Genomic DNA, 9618 nt, shown 5'->3' with positions numbered 1-9618 from the left:
ATCCACGTTGTTGTAAATGGCAAGATTTTATTATTTTTATTGCTAACTAATACTCCATTGCACATAAACACTTCTTGCACCACATCTTCACCATCCATTCATCAATTGAGGGACACTTGGGCCGCTTCCATATCTTGGCTATTACAAATAATGCTATAAACACCGGGATGCATGTATCCCTCTGAATTAGGGTTCTTGTATTCTTTGGATAAATATCCAGTCGTGTGATTCCTGGGTCATAAGATTTTATTTTCAACTTTTTGAGGAAACTCCATGCTGTTTTCCAAAGTGGCTGCACCAGTTTGATTCCCACCAAAGTGAAAGAGGGTTCCTTGTTCTCCACATCTCAATCTTATATTTTTAATTTTAGCAAAAAGGAATTAAGAAAATATCTATGAACTTCTGAGATTTTTCTAGACCTCAAAGGGCCTTTAAGAATATTATCTTGTAGAATTAGGAATAAATGATTCAGAAACATGGATTGAATTTATTATTTTTTAAAGATTTTGTTTATTTGAGAAAGGGAGAGTGCTTGTGAGCACAAGCTGGGGGGAGGGGCGGGGAGGGGAGGAACAGAGGGAGCAAGAGAAGCAGACTCTGCTGAGCAGGGAGCCCAACTCGGGTCTTTACCCCAGGACCCTGGCATCATGACCTGAGCTGAAGGCAGACATTTAATTGACTGAGCTGCCAAGGTGCCTCTGAATTTACTTTAATATAATCACTGAACACAAAGTACATTAAAATACTTAGCTGTACTCTGTGCTCTAGGGTAGCCTAAATGTCTGGAAGAAGTATGGCAATATGAGCAACACTGGGCTACCTCTTGCATCACCCCACTTTCCCACACATTTCTATTTATTTTTGCCTTTCATTCTGCCTGGAACACACACTACACTTCAGGTACATTGTAAAGAATAATAGCCAACAGCTTGAAGGACCCCCATTTCCTTTCCCTGGAAGAATTGGGATTCCCCCAAGACGCTGTGTTCAGCAAATATGAACAAATACTGCAAAAATCCACTGTGTTCTCAGCCACATTGAGACAGTATGTTTTAGTGTTTCATCCAAATCCAGCTTTCTGCTAATGGAGAAACATATTGGGGCAGTTGATGACAGGACCAGCTCTAGTATCTGAAGAGCTCAGAGTAAAATGAACATGTGGGTCCCTTGTTCAATAAGCATGAAGAGTTTCAAGATGGGAAAACAGAACATTAAAAGAAATATGGGGAGTGTGGCCATGAAGCCAGCCTTGTATGGTAATGCACTGAGACATTTTCTCCCATAACATCTCTTCATTACAAATAAAAACAAGATGCTTTTATTACACATTATCACAGAATATTCAATGTGAACTCAGATTAAAAATGAAGTATGACATGGGATTATGATTTAAGGATTTGGATTTCCCAAGCACTGTTAACTAAAATCAAGTGATGGGACCAGATATCATCAAGGATTTCAAATGGCATCACAGAAAGACTGAAGAGAACTTAAGTTGTAGATGAAACCAACTGGGTTCTAATTAGCAAAAAGGAAAGCAGTTCTGGGAGAGGTTATGGTCCTTGAGGACATCGTGTTTTTCCTTTAGGGGCTCTGAGAAAAGCCATTAATGCAAAGAAAGGAATTTTCTTTAAAATTGATGGCACCATTTTATAACAACACCAAAGAGGATTCTAAAAGAATGCTGAATGGGGATCCCTGGGTAGCTCAGCGGTTTGGCGCTTGCCTTCAACTCAGGGCGTCATCCTGGAGACCTGGGGTTGAGTCTCACGTCAGGGTCCCTGCATGGAGCCTGCTTCTCCCTCTGCCTGTATCTCTGCCTCTCTGTCTCTGTCTCTGTCTCTCTCTCTCTCTCTCTGTCTCTCATGAGTAAATAAATAAAATCTTAAAAAATAAAAAGATAAAAGAATGCTGAATAGCTCTGGGATGTTTAACATGTGGGCAAGTCTCTGCATTTGCAATTTTTAATTTTATCAAGTTCCTTATGACATGCCATGTACAGACTATTTTTTAAAGACTATTACTAAAGATTTCTACTTCCTCCCTCATCATTTCCAGAGAGGAATAAACACACAAGGTAACAACTTGGGTACAGAGAAGTTACATTATAACAATCCCTTGTAAGATTAGTCTCCAAGAATCATAGAACCTAAATGCAGATACTGCCCATAAGCATGTCTTTAAAAATAGTCTGTACATGGCATATGGTTAAGTATTTGTTGTTTTTTAAAAAACATTTTTTATTCTATTGGTAAAAATGTGAGCAATGATGTACAGCATGAAATTTAAGCTCCTTGGTTATTTCAATTGCTCCATTTATTAGGAACCTATTATATCTTTTCTATAAGATTGGTCATAACACGAAAAACATTTTCTAATTTCAGTAGTTTTCAGCTTCTCATTAGTCTTTTTTGTTTGTTTGCCTGTGGTGTCTATTAAGACTTGCTTTTAGAAGAAAAAAGAGACAAAACAAAATCTGTTTTACATTCTTTACACACAGCTCTCTCTCATTTTTAAAAGAAAGCTGATTCTTTTTTTTTTTTTTTTTAAGCTAAGCAGTATGAGGTCAGTTGCTAAGGATTCCATTCTACCACATGTTTTATCTTATTTATTTGTGAAGATGGATGAACCTGTTTTTATGTGTATATCAAAAATTATCAAAAAAAATAGGTAACCAGTGCTTCACCTATTGTGGATAATAAATAATAAATCAATAAGCAAACTAGAAAAATTCAATATGCCAAAGACTAGGCTTTAGATAAAATGTTGCTTTAATTCCATTCAACAAACATTTATTAATCTGTAAGTCACCTTTACCAAGGTAGGTACTATAGATCCAAAGATGAATTGCACTCAACCTTGGCCTTGTACTACTTTGCTATAAGTAATTATAGGCATAAAATAGCCAAACACTGCAGGGTGAATGTAGTATTAGAAAGAAAGAAGTCTGTGCTGCCATAGCAGACCCAATGACTTAATGAGCCTTTTGTTTCAAATCTACGCCATTTCATAAATAGTAGAGCAGTGTATAACAATACAAGGACTTTATTCCCTTCATATACTCCACTAGGGGACACTTTCTAGCAGACTGGAAAGTATTTCAAACAACATAATCTACACTTGTCAGATCGAGTGAACAAAGGCCATCTGAGGACACATTTATTTTCCTTGACTTTCTTCTCCAGTGATTTTTTTCAATTCCTTGCAAATTTTCAAGATCTGGTAGCTGGTGGCTGAGCTCAGAGCAATAGCAATGAATTAGGCCAAGTCTGGCTGCAAGCATCACAGGGACATCCTACTTAGACTGAAGCCATCCCATTAAGCCCTCTAAGTTAGACGCGGTAGTGCCAAGTCAGGGAAATTGAGGACATCAATGAATTCCTACAAAGAAAAAATTAAGTTGGAAGTAAATGCTCTGGTCTGAGCTAATCTTCATTACTATATATTTTAATAAAGTTGGGGGGACATAAACGGAGACTTTCTTTATCGCCACAGAATCTACTGCATTTGAAGGTATGTTGGCAAAGGTATGCAGGGTGGAATAGGGGAGAAGGGCTGTGGGTGGGGAGTGTGGGCATGTGGCTGTGTGCCGGTGGGGTGTGTATGGGGGTGTGCATCTGCTTCTTTGGGAAAGGAAGGAGCACAGTGAGGCCGAGGGAGAGCAGTGATCTGTGGACCTGCAGTAACGAGGCGAAAAGATGGGAAGGTTGAAAGATAGAGTGTGCAGACTGTTTAGTCGTACTGCTTCATGCTCAATGCCTCTGCTGCATCCTGACTTTGGCCTTGCTCACTTGCATGCCCATAGAGCAGCCCCAGGGTGGACATTGGTCTGCACAGGTTTAAGTAGAGTGAATGGAGCAGAAAGCATATGATTTGGTATCTTAGTCAGCTTACACTGTCATGACAAATCCCACAGAAGGGGTGGCTCAAACACAGAAATCTATTTCTCACAGTTCTGGAGGCTGGGAAGTCCAAGATCAAGAGGGCAGCATATGCAGCTCATGGAGAGGGCTCTCATGTGGGCTTGTAGACAGCCACTTTCTCACTGTGTCCTCACCTGACCCTTTCTCAATGCTAACCCACTGTGGGTCTCCACCCTCATGATCTCATCTAATCCTAACACCACTCAAAGGCCCTACCTCCAAAAACCATTACATTGTGGGGTAGGGCTTCAACATGTGAATTTGGGAGGAACATGGATATTCAGCTGGTAACAGCAGGCTTCTTCCTACCACTGTATTTCTCCATCATCCTCAGACACTTGGAGCTTTCTGATTACCTAGACTTACTTGGAAACCTGATGTCTATAAAGTACTAGCGTTCCCCTGACCATTTGTAGAACACTTTCAATGACCAGAAAGAGAAACCAACTAGAATCAATTTAACCTAAAAAAATCTTACAATTTTGTCAACTATACCTAATAAAGCTAAAAAAAAAATTACTGACCACTATTAAAATAAATAAAACTAAGTATCCTCACTTTTTTGTTTTTCCTTGCATTTTATTTATTTATTATTTAAATTAGTTTATTTATTTTTCATTTTTTATTATTTTATTTATTTTATTTTTTATTTTTTAATTTTTTTTCTTATGTTATTTACTTTTTAATTAGGTCCTCACAATCAAAATTGTCTTTTTACTGTTTGTGTTTAGTTAACTTTGAAATTAAATTGTAGCTACAAGCAAAAGTTAGTTGCCTAGGGAATAAAAATTATACATTCAGTTTAAAAGAAATAAAAGAATACTTGTCTTAAAATGCAAGATTGTTATATAGTCTTTGCCATGAACTTACATTATAAAAAATTTAATTTCAAAAGTGAAAATTGCTTGTGCTGTTTAAGCTTCAAGGATTGGAAAGTTTAAGTGCAATATCAGAGCTCCTTAAAGAAAAAGCAAATTGGGGATCCCTGGGTGGCGCAGCGGATTGGCTCCTGCCTTTGGCCCAGGGCGCGATCCTGGAGACCGGGATCGAATCCCACATCGGGCTTCCGGTGCATGGAGCCTGCTTCTCCCTCTGCCTATGTCTCTGCCTCTCTCTCTCTCTCTCTCTCTCTGTGTGTGACTATCATAAATTAAAAAAAAAAAGAAAAGAAAAGAAAAAGCAAATTGATTTAGGATATGTCTCCTCTGTAAGAGGGAATTTAGATTTACAATTAGCATGAAAATCATGTATCAGTCTTCTGCAGGAGATTCTTCAGCATACCTGTCTCAAAATCCCAGCAGGCTGAATCTAAAACTCAACTTCATAGTATTAAAAAAAAAACACAAAAAAAAAAACTCAAAATGAATCAAAGACCAAAATGTAAGAGCTCAAAGCATAAAACTTCCCGAAGAAAACATAGGAAAAAACTATTTGTGAACTTAGGTTTAAAGAAAAGATTTCTCAGATAGGACAGAAACATAAACCATCAAAAAGAAAAAAAAAATAAAAGAGGTTTTTAAAATTTTTAAGTAGGCTCCACACCCAACTTGGGGCTTGAATTCACAACCCTGAGATCAAGAGTCACATGCTTTACCAACTGAGTCAGCCAGGTGCCTGGATAAATAAAAATTTTAAATGTTTGCTCTTTGAAACACACTGTTAGAAAATAAAAAGGCAAGTCACATCCTGGGAAAAAATAAATGCAAAATATATATCTGACAAAGAACTTTCAATGGGATATATAAATATATATATTTATATATATATACATATATATATGTGTGTGCGTGTGTATTTATAATACAACAAGAAAATCAACTAGTAAAAATAATACAGGCAAATGATTTGAACAAATACTTCACAGCCTTAAGAATGGCAAACAGCCCATAAAAGAAAATGTTCAACATCCCTAGTCATTGAGGAAATGCAAATGAAAACACCAGAGGATACTACAACATGGCCATAAGAATGGCAAAAATTTAAAAGACCAACAATATGTTTATTCACGAGTATGCAGAGAAACAGGAATGCTCATTCTTTGTTGGTGAGAATTCACATTACACAACCACTTTGGAAAACATGTTGACAAGTTATAATCAAGGTGAATATATACTATCATACCACCCAGAAAACCTCCTTCTAGCTATTTACCTAAAACAATGATGATACATTCCACAATCTTAGACATTATATTATTAGCTACCTCATTCACAATAGCCCCCTCAGACTGGAGACAACCCAGACACCCATCAAAGTGTTAATGAACAAACAAATAGTGATGTATCCATACAACAAAATCCTGCTCAGCAATGGAAAGGAATGAAATAGTGATCTATAGGACAACATGGAGGAAACTTAAGAGCATCATGCGAAGTACAAATAACTCAAACACTCAAGATTATATTACTCCATTTAGTTATAGAAAAAATACAGAGACAGCAAATCAGCAGTTGCCAGAGGCTAGGGGAGAGGGGAGGGATTGAGTACAAAGAACCATGGAAGAACTTTGTGGGGTGATAGAAACATTTCATATCTTGGTTGTAGTGGTAGTTAATGATTGTATACATTTGCCAAGACTCATCTAACTGTATGCTTAAAATGGGTGAGTTTTATTATAAGTAAATTACAGTTCAATAAAGCTGATTGCACACACACACAAACAAAATTGTGCAAACAAAAGTGAAAACATATACATTATGTTATTTAGAAAGATTGCCCGTGGGAAAGGGAGGAAAATGAGATTAGGAAGAAAAAAAAAGGGAAGAAAAAGAGAAAGACATGGAGGGAGGAAGAGAGAGGTAGACAAGAGAGGAGCTTGCATGAACCAATCATAATAATGTACCATGAACTGAGGCATTTGATGATTAACCTCACCCTTTGTACCTGAGTATGAATGGGAGAGAAGTCTGTAAACCAACAGAATATAAAAGAAAACCCAGATACGATATTGCAGACCATGGGGACAAAATGGATTATTCAAAAATGGGGGTGGAACACCTGTTATCCATTTAGGGAATAACATTTGACCTATTCTTCACGATATACACAAAAATCAACCCTTCATTGAACAGGGAACTAACTGTACTGAAAACATTTCTGTAGCTTTGGGTGGGGAAGGCATTTTGAGACCATATACAAAAAGAACAAGTCATAAAGGAAACACAGACAATTTTGACATTATACTTAGAATGATCTCTTTATCAAACAACCATCTAAAGATATTAAACATCAAGCCACAAGCCAGAGGAGATGCAACATACGTAACCAGCAAACAATCAGTGCCCAGGAGCTAGAAAGAACTGATACAATATTTACACAGAGACACAAAAAAATAGGAATATTTTCCCAGAACATTTTCTCACAAATGACCAATGGTTGAGAATGAAAAAATACTGGACTTTAATACTAATGGAGGAAATGTAAATTAACACAACATGAGTATCAACACCCCTCAGAGAGGGAAACATTTTTAAAGTTACAAAATATCAAGTGTTGGCAGGTTTGCAAAGCAACAGAAACTTTTATATATTGCTAGGGCGTAAACTGCTACATTTTGTAAAGCAACTTGACATTATCTGGTAAAGTTGAAGATGTACAGGCTGCATGAGCCTGAAATTCTACCCTAGGAAATCTACTCTAGAGAAACTCTTGCAGGCAGCCCCAGTGGTGGTGGCGCAGTGGTTTGGCAGCGCCTGCAGCCCAGGGTGTGATCCTGGAGACGCGGGATTGAGTCCCACGTCGGGCTACCTGCATGGAGCCTGCTTCTCCCTCTGCCTGTGTCTCTGCCTCTCTCTCTCTCTGTCTCTATGAATAAATAAATAAATAAATAAATAAATAAATAAATAAATAAATAAATAAATAAAATCTTTAGAGAAACTCTTGCACTGGAGCACAGGGAGCAGCCTCAGGAATATTCATAATAGCATTGTGCGTGATGCAAAAAAACAAAAACAAAAACAAAAACAAAACAAAGAAGAATCAATGTCCTTCCATAGGAAAATGGATAATTTTTTTAAGAATGCATGTATGCACCATAAAATGCAAAACAAAAAGTCACAGAAGAATAAAAGCAGGAGGATACTATTCATAAAATGATCAAAAATACAAACAAAGCCATCTAGTCTAAGGATTCATATTTAGGTAATAAAATTATAGTAAAAAGCAAGGGATTGATGAACACCAACAATAAAATAGTGTATTGCTGGGGGGCTAACGGAGAGGACTATCATCATAAAGTTCTTATAATATTCTTAAACTAGGATGATGAGTACACGGTTATTAATCATCCTTCCTATCTTAAACATAGATACATAAAATCTTTTTATGTCTAAAACTATATCATAATAATTTATAAATTGGCAAACAAAAAAAAATTCTTAAATGAAGGACGAAATAAATAGCCAAAGGAATAAATAGCCAAAAAGTTTTGCTTCTGTACAGAGTATACCTTCAGAACATTTTGCTACAAAGGGCTATGGGACTGGGGCTTTTTCTGTAGACTACTTTTCATTGCTCATGATCTCAACCTTTGCTTCAGAGCTACCAGCTGCAGTCGGGAGAAAAGCCCAGTATTTCCCCCTTGTTGACATTTTCTTTTAATCAAAATATATATTTTACGTCTCCTTATAAGAACAGACACTGTTTGGGTGCCCCTTTGGGTTGGAAAAGCAGTTTATTTCTCAATGGTAAACAGATTTGTCAGCCATCCCGACAGCACAAAATGTCAGGGTGCCCATGTGGAAAAGGAAGAGGCGAAGGGGAGATTGCTGCAATATTTATTTGATGATCCTGTTTAATTATTGATATGTTGAAGCCCCAAATGTATACAGGCTTCTTTTTCAATAATGTGTGCTATAGAAAAAAAATACATTCTTGTAGCCTACCCTGTCATTACACAGAAACTATCCATTTAGACGTGCTCTGTGCTCTTTCTTCCAGTAACAGCAATCACTATTTTGCTACAACCATGAGAAAAAGGAAATGTATACCTAATGACATAGTGTATATAAATTATTTTGAATACATAAAGGGATAGCTATGTAAGCTATTACCAATTATTAATATCCCTATCCCCTGGGGGGAAATAAGCCAAGCGGAACCAAAGCAAGTGAGTTGCCATAGGTTGGACCTTGCCTCAAGGTTAGAAAATCACATACAAGTCTCCTTCCAAATCCAAAGCTGAGCAAGTAATCTTTATAAAAATAAATAAGTAAAACAAACCCCAGAACACTTTGCGCAATAAAGTCTGGCAAAGTGTTAATAAATCCAACAGAAGTTGAGTGATGTTGGCTGGAGCATGGGGGATTTGGGGACAGCTAGCTCAGCCCCTGCCCTGACAAGGGGACTGATCGTCATGCCCGAAGCCCTGGTGGACTCCTCCTGACCTTGCAGGTTGCTGAAAGTGAGGGAGAGGCCTAAGTCGGGGGATTTCCTAGCAGTCAGATTCCCAAATGCTATGATGTTTTGTTGTTGCTTTGCCCAAGGTCGAGTGGTTGAATCAGGGCAGAGTCCAATGTCCTGAGTGCCTAGAACGGTGCCTGGCACATAGCAGGCACTCAGTGATCACCTATCACAAATAAACAAGTGAATGGATGAGCACCAGGGGAGCAGCAGTACCGAATCCACTCCCCAATGTGGCAGGTAAGCCCTGGCCCCTCTCATGGCCAATCTGCAGTGCTAAAAATGCACCATGAAC

Source organism: Vulpes vulpes, chromosome 2, assembly GCF_048418805.1.
Source record: "Vulpes vulpes isolate BD-2025 chromosome 2, VulVul3, whole genome shotgun sequence".
Lineage (NCBI taxonomy): Eukaryota > Metazoa > Chordata > Mammalia > Carnivora > Canidae > Vulpes > Vulpes vulpes.
Note: the sequence above shows the minus strand (reverse complement) of the source record.